The sequence below is a fragment of the Amblyomma maculatum genome, chromosome 3, assembly GCF_055883805.1.
Source record: "Amblyomma maculatum isolate TAMU_Amacu chromosome 3, ASM5588380v1, whole genome shotgun sequence".
NCBI lineage: Eukaryota > Metazoa > Arthropoda > Arachnida > Ixodida > Ixodidae > Amblyomma > Amblyomma maculatum.
The window spans coordinates 108153925-108166829 of record NC_139346.1 but is presented as its reverse complement, the minus strand read 5'-3'; positions in this window follow the sequence as shown (position 1 = coordinate 108166829).

The window sequence follows — 12905 nt, the reverse complement described above, 5'->3', positions numbered from 1 at the left end:
TTAGCTGCTGCTGTAAACATTGACATATTTCAGTATAAAAGTTGTTTTTTGACAATTCTCTATATAAGGAGCACCTTGAGCACGTGAACGTCGCAGCCCATTACACAGTGAGTAAATATGAAGGAAATGAAATTTTAAGGATGCTTTGAGGACAACATAAACAACGGTAGAAGTATTTTTCTCTGCCTATCTTCAATAAACTATCTCTGTATATTTAAGGAATCATACAACTGCATATTTCTCTGTGATATATTTGGAATTTTTTCATTTATTCTCCTATATCTTCAACCCTGGTCTTCGGACTATGTTCATAGTTTCCAAGTATGCTGGTATACGTTATCAGCAGTCTCGTTATCGCACAGCGCTCACAGTTCTACATTACAAGTAAAGACAAACTGTTTTTAGGCTCAGCTAGCGGTTAACATCCTTATTCAAATGAAAATTAGTACAGGCGTACTAGCCTGTGTTATGAAAAAGATAAATAAAAAAAAGACAGGCTGTCTTCAGAGTTCGGCTGATATTTGTTTTTTCATTACCGAAAGACGAATGAATTCTGCAGTGAACACACGATTATTTGAAAGTCACAAGAGTAACTAATGACACAATATACATATGAAATGGGTTTTAGACACTAAAGCAACGAGAAATACCCATTTGTCCCCATACTCCTTAGGTTCAGCTGTAAGGCATAATGTAAGTGACGATATGTTCTAAAATTGTAGTTCTTTTGCAAATGTGGTATTAAACGATTAAGGGTAAGTTTCGATAGGAAGCTAAAGCTGTTAAGGCTCTTGATTTTTTCGTGATCCATTCAAGCCATATCTTTCGTAAAAGGCAATACTTCTATTTTGATTCTGTTCTGAATTCGAGCCTGATTGCTCTCAGAACAAAGCTGCAGGTATGGAACGAAAATAGTAGAGGTAAAGTCAAGATGCACGAATAACGAACAGTTGGTCAGGGAAGAAACTCGATTTAATGATATTCTAGTAAACATCAGGGCAGACTGGCATGGACAGGGCATGTAATGCCAGCGCAAAACGACCTAACGGTCTCTAACGGCGAGAGAATAGATTGCAAGGTTAACAGAGGTAGCAGGGGATGGCACAGAGTTAGAGGGCGAAGGCGAATATAAAATTTGTGGGGACAGAATGGTTACAGCTAGCGCAAAACCGGGTTCACTGGAGGGATATGAGAGATCTCACCATGCAGTGGGGGTAGTCAGGCTAGTGGTGATGATGATGCTGCGGCCTTCATGGGCATTTTATTTTTGTAGCGAAAGCTACATTGGCCGCGATGCAGCGATTTCGCCGCAGCAGCTACTTCCACCGCGGTTGCACCGCTCTCATCTCCGCTGCCCAGCAATGACCCCCTTGTCATCTAGCGCGTATACTAAAAGACCGTTTCGTCGCGTGTAAGACAAGCCACTAGTGCGCAAATGCGGAGACCAGGGAGGAGCAACAGGTACGCTTCGCATAACGTCAGAGCGCATAGCAGCAGCAAAGAGAGAATGAGCGTAAGGAGGCGAAGATAACAGCGGAGACGCTCGAAAGGAGAAGCCGTGCGCCGTGCCTGTTGGCGTGCAGCCGTGGAGGTAGAGGGGAGATAGCAGCTGGCACGCGTAGCGGCGCTGTGTAAAAAGCGGTTGGTTCGTCGGCGCCGCCGTGTTTGGAGCCATGGAAAACGAGACAGAAAGGCTTAAACAAGCTAGGCTTATGCGTTTAAATGAAAATAGCTGAAGGCGACGAGCCGAAAACACCTAGCCAGGCAACCACAATACCCAGGACCTACAATCAAGATTAACCAAGAATAATAAAGCTATGCCTCAGCTTTCACTACGTATATCATGGCATAGCTGAGCTAGCTAAGCCGCCGCTAATTTTTCAAAATCTTTTCATCTGCCTAGAAATCCCTCGCCCCTTCTGCAAAGCATGTGAGCTTTCATTTTTTCCAAAGTAGAGTTTCTATTGCACTGCGCCTGTTCTTATGGGTAGAATTTGTGTATTCGTTTCCACAGCAACATCGCTCCTAACTCTTTTCTAATCAGTAAGAATAACGGAAACTTAAAAGAGTTGGCAAAAACGCTGAAAAGTGTGCTCCGAAAAGACCTGCGTGGAAGCTTCAAGTGCCTGCCTGCAGGCCGATGGTAGGTTAAAAAATATACCTGGCAAGCACTGCGCTTATATTTCAAGGCAGGATAAGTTCAGCAAACAATTTTCTACAAGATATGGATGCCGCAAACTTCAGTACGTAAGAGAAAGCAGGCGTCAGGCAAGTCGCAGCTAAGCACGAATTATGCGCAGGCATTCGCGGCGTGAACCGTGAACCGAGGGAAGGGCATGTACACGGACATTCATCCTGGAGATCAGGGTAGACACCACGAGCTGGTGTAGGAGGGCTGCCGTGACATACATGTTAGACTTCAAAACAGCAGAAAGAACTTCATTACAAGAATCAAACAAAATAGTAGCCTTGTATGGAAACACTCTCGACAACAGCATGTGGAGCACCCATGTGCAATACGCTAATCTGTAGCTCGAACATAGCCTGTGAAGTGATGCCCTCAAGGCGTTTCTCTCTTCTACAAAGTGCACACTGTCCGCTGGCCCTTTGCTCTACATGTGATCGTGCTGAATAGATTCCTAATGGGGTACTTACTTCGCATGCTGTCAAGACAATGTTTATCCGCAGCCGCTTGCAACCCTGTCGTGCAGAGTCTACATCTCGTCGCCAGACCTCCCAAAACCATCTGTTGAATTGTATCTTCATAAAGAATTCTCAAACAAATCTATTTCGCTTCTTGGGGTGACTGCATGGCTTATTCTGGCCACTCGCAAACCTGACAAAAAGTGTTTTTGCCTTTGTGGCCATACCTGGAGTACTGTCCGAATCGATGCAGAGAGAAGTAAGAGGAATAGACGTGGATTCATAAGTATTCTTAAGAGAACACATATTTAACGAGATGGCTCAGCTGATCAATTAGCTTCTAGGAATACGGTGCATCACCAACACAATACGGATATATGATAGGCAGAATGCTATAGAAGGTTTCAGACCCTCTGAGGGGCATTGACTGCCATTCACACACCTGGCGGTGTATGGGGGGTTGCCTTAGTGCAATGGGTGGAGCATTCTCCTAAAGGATAAAAGCCCACGTGAGAGGAGTTCGTGTAGCCTAATCTGTCTCAAGAAGGCGCTTTTAAATCAACGAAACCCCAACAGAGCATATAGAGTATCTGATACGGCGCCATTACTGACACAGTATGGTTATATGATAAACAGAGTGCTATGAAATGTTTGAAAAGCCTCTGAGAGGCTGCCGATTGCCACTCACAAACCTGGCGGTGCACTTAGGGTTGCTTTTTGTGGAATGGGTGGAGTATTGTCCCAAATGACGAAGGCCCAAGTGAGAGAAGCTGATCTACCTAATCTGTCTCAAAACGAGGATTTGAAATCAACGCATCCGCATCGAGATAGCATCTACCGCAGCTGGCGCGAATCTGAGCCATTGGCTGCATGGCACGAGTGCTCGGCATAGAAACGCTGCAAAAGTTTCTCAAAGTCTTCAAGTAGGCATTATTACACCACTCGAAAACCCTGCAGTGAATACACTGTTGCATTTCTGGATGTCCTAGAGCCCTGATTACTGCGGCTCAGACCCACGAGAGGAAATTAGATATGTATCCTTGCGACTCTAATAGAGGATGACAATTTAAGGAGAATGACTATCAGCAGAGAATTTGCTACGGCAACATAGCCCAGAGGATAAGGGTGCGCTGCAGAAACTAATGATGATGCCGGGTCTAAAACGCGTCCAGATGTATCCCAAGAGTGGACAAAATTAGGATCCTAAGATGTGGCTACAGGAAAGCAATAACGAACCTCAAAGTCAGCGCTCAACAAACGACACGTCCGATTAGGCGCGTCGCTAACCTCAAGTTGAGGTGAGGGAAGCTTCTATGTCCCGTAAAAGCATTTTTTTATCAGTGGGATCGCGTAATCTGTCTTGTATTTACACCTAGCATTTTGTGAAGGGGAAACGGTTGAAGGTACAACCAATCAGGAAGAGTATAAAACCAGCACTTTGACTTCCCATGTGCATGCATACGGATAGGCTACTGAAGCAATGGGTGCCCGATACGTTACCAGAGGTGGTAGAGGCCAACCAAATGTTTCACTATAAACGTCTGGCAACATCCCCGAAATGACGAAGCATGCTTCTTAGACTAGGCATCTGAAATCAAAGTCAATGTGTCCACAAGACTGATGCCCGATGGAAGTAAAGAGGTGACTAAAATATTCCTGCTGCCCCGAAAGAGAATTTAAATCCTCACCTTCAAGGTCATGATCTGGATGCATGTTCCATGAGAAAGAACAAAATGTTAGAAATGCCACAAAAGTTATATCAAGGAAGACAGGACGTGGACTATGTCGAATTCGCCGAGTACTAGGACAGACGTTATGGTCGCATCTGTGCTCTGCTGTGTGCTTATCCTGGGGAACCATCACTCTCGTTGTTCTGAGAAACTCTTACAATTTTTCAGATGTCAGAAACGAAGGAGGGGACGACTAGCTGAATAGTCTTTTGCAACGCCCATGCAAAACCATCTTTCGTTTCGATATTCACAAATGGCCCTTTTCCGAACTCTTCTTCTGGTCTCTAGAACAAGGCCCACTAAGAGACCCCTTCAAGCCAGTACAAAGGAAATTTCAGATCTGTCTCCGCTTTCGAAGATGCCGAATTGCCTTACGGAAGGCTTCTACTGAATATCCGCAAAATCTCTGACGGGGTCCCCCATGATTCCAGTATTTACCTATATATTGACGTTTCCGTCCCGCACTCAAGTAATTCCCTCTTTAAAGCTTCCTTTCTAGTTTATGATGACGTCTAATGCTTGAAGTTACGGCATTATGCCTAAATTGTCAGAGCCCACCCATTCTCCATGCGCAGCTCTTAACATTTGATGCATGCACAATTCTTTTAGACCACTTTCCGGATCACAAACACGGTGGTGCACATTAGATCAGTTTCCTAGTTTCCAGGAAGAGCTGGCTACTGCTTCAGTTAATTTAGGTGTAAATTTTGTTTAAGCATTTTCATGTTTGTTCTTTTTCGCTATATTTATTGAATAACAATAGTGTTACTAATCACATCGTACAGAAAGCACTAAAAAGGGGTAGACTTGATACCAATTGGACTGTACTAGCTCATACAACCCTTAAGGACTAAGCACAGCCAAAATTGTCTTTACAAGGTAATAAACGGTAACCAAGGCAAGGCAACGCTCCGTATCATAAACTCAGAAATGTTGGTCAGTTTTAGAAACTTTTGGATGTTTTACATCCTTGTCACAGGAGTGTGTCAGGTCAAGATGGGCAGCAGCGAAAGAACAGGCAGTCACAGCACCACAGCGCAGTTACACCGGAGGTTGGACTAAAGACGAACGCAACGAGGAAGAATGGCAGCCAGGCTGGAAACCACAACAAGGTTTAGCCCCCCTTTCACAACTTCCAAAGGGTGCAATGTAGTCTGAGTCAAGCTTTACTATATGGAAACCAGATATGCGTTCATGAACACTGACCGAACTATGAAACGGTCAGAGGGTAGCGAAAGCGAGACTCCCTTCTGCCGCGAAAGCTATTAGAGTTCCAGCACAGACAACGAAATCAGGACAAGTGGAGGGTACAGCTGGGATATAGCAACCATGCCTCCCACTGAGAGGGAAAACTGCACTTTTGATGTAGAATTAGCTGAAGAACGGCAAATGCTCCTGAGCTTGAGTTTAATTTGGATCAAATGCGCTCAAACGTTGGTGTTTCTGCTAGTGACGCCGCCGGCGATGTGGAAGCCAGCGCCCGTCCTTTGAACTGCAGTACTAGAATCCAAATTGTTAGCTGGAGCATTGACAAAATTTGCAGCGGGAGGGGAAGTTCATATCCAATTCGGGTCGGCGGAAAGCATTGAAAGTGCCCGAAACGTTTTGGTGTCAAATTGTGTGTTCCACATTAGCCAGGGTGCCCTATCTCTCGACCCTCTTAGCTCGCAAGAGCGTTGCGATTACGACAAGCTGAAATCTGTCGTACTCAGCGAGCACAGACAGTCAGCGGCCGAATATCATAGGCGAGTTTTAACCTCAAGGCACTGAGACTTGGAGATCGTTTTATTACGCGCTTGCATAGCTACGTGGATTTCTTTCTAGAAGCGTGCAAAGTCACAACTTTTGGCAAATTTATCACGCTACGTGTCTCTGACGAACTAAAAGCAGGCTTCAGCGAAGAGGCTGCAAGATGATTAAAGCAAGTGCTCTATAAGTGCGCAAGGGAGAGAGCGGGTTCGGGACGGACAAACTGGCTCGTCTTATTCAGCCGTTTGTGGAGACCGCCGGCGAACGAATCAAGAGCAGAAACCATCGAGGAACTGTCAATAAAAAGAGAGCCAAAAGTCCTTGCACTGTGGGGCTCCCCCTCTTCGCATAGAAAAAAGATAAAACAGCCGAGCGACACTCGAGACTTTAAAAACAATTACAGTGCAAAGGACACTGTTTCCAAAGTGGGAATGCTAGTCATTACTCGCCTCAATTTCCGTTCTCAAGCGGCAACACCACAGAGTAGACACGGGTCTTTAGGAGAGGGTGACGATGCAGATCACAACGACCGAGTTAGACACCTCAAGAAGCAATCTGCAAACAGTACAACGTAGCTGTTAATGCTTTTAGAACTGAGGAGGATGCAAATGTATTATAGTGCATGTTTAAAACATATGCCTTGATTTCTGGACGATCCATGTTCCTAATGTTGCGAAGAAGAAAATATAATCCCGGGATTACGTGAGACATAATCTGCACTAAATGTTAATTAAAGCAGATGCGGTGCTCTAGTGAACGGAATGAGGCAAATGCGAGCATATTAGACAACAAATTAACGAAGCATATCACGCAGGCTAAAGGCTTCTTTTTACTGGTATGCTTGGTCGTTTTCACAGCGAAGCTCCAGAAAAGTTCTGGCGATATATAAACGTCGACGAAAATTGCAATGTGCCAGTAATAGTTAGTAGTTCAGCTATCACGAGGTATAAGATATTGATGACGTATTGATCCAGCATTTTCTACCTGTGTATGCTAATAAGAACTCCAGCCTCCTTTCCAAGCCGTAGGGCTTCAACTTTTTAATGCCAGATGTTGTTTGCCGCGAAGGTATTTTGAACTTGCTTTTGAAGCTTGATGGTGAAAAGTCTATTGGAACTGATAATACTCCTCCAGCTTTTATACGCCATTATGCAGAGTGACTACCACAATCTCGGTTTTCAATGCTTTTTTGTATTAGTGTGCGGTCCCATCAGACTGAAAAACGTTACGTGTCAACTGCAGGCGTGTTGATAGCCAATTCTCCTTTCTCTCAACCAGTGCAAAATGATTGCGCACGTGATTTGCCAAGCCTTGACTGAATGTTGGAACAGAAGCATTTCTGTTTTATGAGGAACTTTGATTTCCGCGTGTTTTATCTACTTTCTCACAACTGGTCACGACTTGCAATGATAATTTTATTACAGTTAAAGCAAACATCAAATGGACACAATTTTTTCCAGACTTCACCAAAGCCTTTGACAGGGTTTCAAACACTAAACTGATAGAACTTTTTATGTTGCCTGGATTGATTATTTATTATTGGCCTTATTAAACATTACTTACAACATAGATTTCAATCAGTCCATCTTGATAATTTATGCTCCAATGCACCTCCTGTTTCATATTGTGCCCAGAAAAAATCTGCTCTTGGGTTTATATTATATGTGATGTAAACCTCATAGGTAATGTGGTTGATTCCGAAGTTGTAGTTAAACTACGTGCAGATGACTGCATTCCAGACTCGACCGTCCACTCCACAGGGAACCAGACTAGGCTTAACTAGAATATGCAGAATATATTTAATTGGTGTATCCAATGGGGCATGTTTTTTTAACAATAATAATTGTTAGGGGCTTAGAATTTGTAAAAACATTTCTGATGCATCCATGTTGTATGTCTGGGGTAGAACTCTCAGAATTCAGACCTAAATATTTTGGCATAGAGACGAATAATGAACTAAATTTTATGAACACATTGATACTTTGCGGAAAGATTTAATACTTTCGTCTTTTAGGCCTAAACTGTCAAAGGCACCAAAACACGTGAAGCTGGTAGCGTATAAGGCTTTGGCGGGTCCTTGTCTCGAATATGCATGCTGCTTAAAGGGCCCATTCCGAGCCAAATATATTTCTAAATTAGAAAGAATGCAAAAGATCCTACGCCATTTCATTTGCAACTATTCAAGCCCACCGATGGTGCAGCAGATATCAATTCTGTAGCATTAGTATCTCTTTAGGCAAGGCGCACTGACGCGAGACTGTGATTTGTGTACTAATAAATAACAATGTAAATAAAATAAACACAAAAGAGTACATTACTACTGTATCTTGTGCAAGCTAGCGCGCGTTTTAAAAATATGAAAATGCTCCAAGAATTTCCAGCATACTCCATTAGAGTTAACTCATTCCTGTTAGAACAATTACAGAGTGGAATGAATTTTTGATGTGTTGTGAATAGCCGGGATGGAAAAAAGAAGTTTACTGATAATTTCTGACCCTTTAGAATGTGAAACCCTGGTCTCTTTTCTGTATGAGCAGTTCGCTCTTACATGATATGCGTGTATATTCTGCTGATATTTTTTACTTGAATATGTGCTGACCTCTACTTGAAGTGAAATGACTCCGCAGTATCACAAAATTTATTAATAAATACAGTTCCACTGGCCGGGAATGGGTCAGACATATTCGTCTACTGTGACTATTATCACTCCTGTCAAGTAAGGGCGGTGAAGCGTAAGGCAGATAGGGTAGCGATAATACCGCTCGCATGGACGAAATTTCCGTTCAGGAAAATGAATATGGCTGTATTTGGTCCAATTTTCCTGCTGTCAGCTAGTGGACAGTCCTAAGCTCTGTGCGTAATTGATTTATGCACCGGACTCATGTCATTTGTCTGAAGTATGTAAGCAAAAGCAACATGCGGAGCTCTGCTCTCTATATTCGTACACATGCGTCCAAGGGGTTAGTTGCTCCAACTGCGACACAAATATAACGACCGCATAGAGTTTCTACTGAGGCTGGGCTGCGCGCTGCGGTTCTCTTCCTCTAACCGGCCTGAACGTAATAGAGCGCTCGAGAGGTGGAACAGAATTTTTAACGATATGCTGCTCCGTGCAATAAAAACCGATGCTGGAGACTGGAAAAACCTATTCCTTTCCTTCTATAGGCGTACAGAGAAGTGTCGCACGACACCACATGTGTATCTCCCTTCGGGATGCTCTACGGAAGAGACCGCGCCGGCCATATCGGGATGCTCAAACAAAGGCGGGCTGTGGTGATCTCGAAATACCGGCACAGTGTAGGGACGCTCCGACTGACTACCTTAGGAAGCTGAAAACAGCTAGCAGAAAACGCCTCGTTAACTTTGACTAAACGACAAGCACACGCGTCGCATTAGAACAAACGCGCTGCAGTCAAAATCACGAGGGAGACTCAGTGCTGGTTTTCGATGACAACTGGACAGGTAAAGTGTGCCCGCGGTGGCTGGGGCTGTAAAAAATGACCGGAAGGTACAAGGAACAAACTTCCCACGTAGAGTAGAGACAAATGGGAATCGTCGTAGTGTGGCGCAGGTCCTGGTGCGTAGGGAAGCCTCGGTAGGCCTCATTTTTCATAACGGTGGTGACTCTGAGGAAGTTGAATATACTCTGCGCTCGGCTTAGCCCCAACCAACACCTGTGCCATTGAAATTCAAAAAAAAAATGTTTCCCTTTTTCTTTTGAAAAAACATCTCCCCTGACACCTTAAAGCAGCGCGAAACACAAGACTAAAAGAACAGGACACGACAAAGCGCTTGTGTCGTGTCCTGAAGCGTTTAAGATGAATCCAATCCAACTCGCCCAGTTTTCCATTCCCCTGACACTGCTGAGAAAATTAGTGTTCACCAAAAATTGGAAGCTTTTCTTTTAACTGACCAGGAATGACCCGTGTGCGAAAGCATCATGTGAAACTGGTCTAGGACGAGTGCCAAAGCGTTTTATGCCTATTAGGAGGCTCTAAAGACCGAAGTTATCTAGTAACTCGATGAGCTCTAGCTGGAGCTAATATGCCTGTGCAAGAGCCTGTTTGCGCACACCAAAGAAATACGAATTTGTGCCACTATGCCTAGCTTACCTCGCTCTAAACGCCGTGTCCGAGAAATGTGCTCATCAGATCGAATGCTGGCAGGAATGTATGCGCAAATGAACCGCCATGTTTATTGCGCTTACTGGTCTCCGTCCAGGACGCTCACAAATTCCCCTCAGGCTGAACTGGCAGCCTTGAACGGCATTCGTGTCACACTCCGGACAATATACATGGCAGGTGATGTGTTTCGCACTAAAGAACACTATACCGATGTTCTAAAGGAACAAATAACCTGCTTACGCGATATGACGGACGAGCATGCGCGTATTTGGATGACATAGCAGTTTCAAGCGAATCCTTGAAAAAGCATGCCAACCGCCTACACAGAGTATTTACCCCATTCACCAAGGCAGGCTTAAGCGCTAGCCCCGAGGAAGGTCTGGTGGCACAGACGTCAATCAAGTATCTGAGACACGTGGTGGACAGTGGAAAACATAGTCCTGACCAAGTGAAATTCAAGGTTCTCGAAGAGCTCCAGGTCCCACAAAAGAAGCTCTTGAGGAGCGTTCACGGACTTTGTAATTACTACCTTAGTTATATGTCCCTTATTTCGCCACCATAGCCCGGCCGCTGACGCAGCTCACCAGCAAGAGTATCGAATATCATCGTGCACAGAGGCCGATGAAGATTTTCAAGGTCTCAAGCGAGCTTTACGCATGGTCTATCGTGGGCGACACCTCGTCGCTGAAAACCGTATGTCCTCTACACTGACACATCACCAGTCGTCGTAGGTGCTTGCTTGGATCTACTGAGGACGGCCCGAAAACGCCGATCCCCTCCGCGAGTCATCGTTTCACACCGACGCAAATGAGATAGCCTGAGACTGAGCGCGAGGCATTCCGAATGATTGAGGATCTGAAGAACTCTGAAACATGGGTTCCGTCGCCCAGGAAACAGTAATCACTGACCACAATCCTCTATCGTGCCTTACAAGCGCAGTTCGTTCGTTCGTTCGTTCACAGAAAGGAAAAGGCGCAGATCACTTTAGATTTATTTAGATCACTGCAAAAACGCAATTCCAATCTTATTAGACAGAATCCGAGAGACTAATTTTGATTTCGCACTTCTCTCGGATCCCTATACGAGGGGAAGCGACATTCCGGGCATTCCGGAAAACTACTTAGTCTTCAAGGCGCCGTCTGTTCCCAGAACAGCCATCGTCGTTGCCACAAATCGTTTCGACATCTTCCCATCGTTCATCTCTTCTCGCGTAACATCGATCACTTGCTCGTCAACAACGGCATCATTTACACTCATATCAGCATACGCTCCACCCCACACTCCAATGACACCTACCCTGAACGACATACGACGAACACTCATCACAACGGAGGGGACACCTGCGGTGGTCGCTGGCGATTTCAACGCCAAGCACACCGCATGGGGTCCGGAACTCTGCTATGCGAGGGGCGGAGAATTCCTAAGCTTCGCAATGAGTTCCGGACTAATAATATTGAACGATCCGTCTTCCCCTCCAACTTATACAACACCATACACAGACAACTGGATAGATATTTCACTAGCTACACCCACATTGGTTAGGGCAGGTTACACATGGACAGTCACAGATACCAGAACATTTTCGGAACATAAACACATTGAAATCCGATTCGGCCATTCACCGCATGTAAAAGAGCGTCGCTTAACATACAGAGACACAACAAGATTAATACATTCACTCTCTGCCACACGATTCATGGATGCCGTTGTAGGGGCAAATTTGGCTTCATCGGCAGCATTAGATTTAATTCTTCAAAAATTTCAATCTTTATTCGATCACTTTAGAAAACGAAATTTATCAACCACCCGTCAGGATTCTCGACATACAATGGACAATTCGAAACAGTGGTGGACCAGCGATCTGACCGTCGAGCGCTTCAGGGTGCGCGCCATGAGAAGGCGCTACCAAAGAACACGAGATCTGGAAATGCGAAAATTTTACGGTGACATTTATTACACCGCATTGGCAAACTTTCGTTCAAAAGTATCGGACCCCCGTAATTCGTTCCTCCGCGAATTGGCCATACGATCCTTACAATCAGGCATATTCGGGCGCCCGTATAAATTAGCTTTCAAGAAAATACACAGCACCCATTATTCTTCCTTCGGTGGAGCGGCCTGATGGCACCATGACATCGTCTGTGCTGGAAACAGCGCAGACGTTGTTGGACGGTCAGGTCGCATCGGATTCAAACGAAAACGATAGCGACGCTCACAGACGGATACGTATCGCTGCGGCATCTCCGTCCCTCGGAGGACCGGACGACGCCCCATTCACGCACGACGAAGTGGGCATGGCGGTGTCCCGCGTCGTGCCGGGAACGGCGTCGGGTCTGGACGGGATAACGCCGCGTGTGGTGCGCGAACTCTGGGAGCGTCACCCGAATTTTTACCTATTTATATTTAACGCTTCCCTCAAGCTTGGCCATTTCCCAGTGGCCTGGCGAAATGGACGCATAATTTTCTTGCCTAAGCCACGTCGCCCTCCGGAGATGACCACTTATCGGCCAATAGTAATGAATTCAACTTTCGGCAAGGTGTTAGAGCGTCTGTTGTACGGACGCTTGTACCACTTTCTATCGCGATGCAAATTACTACATTCTAACCAATTCGGATTTACCAGACAGCGCGGAGCCGTACAGGCTCTACACGCGCTCGT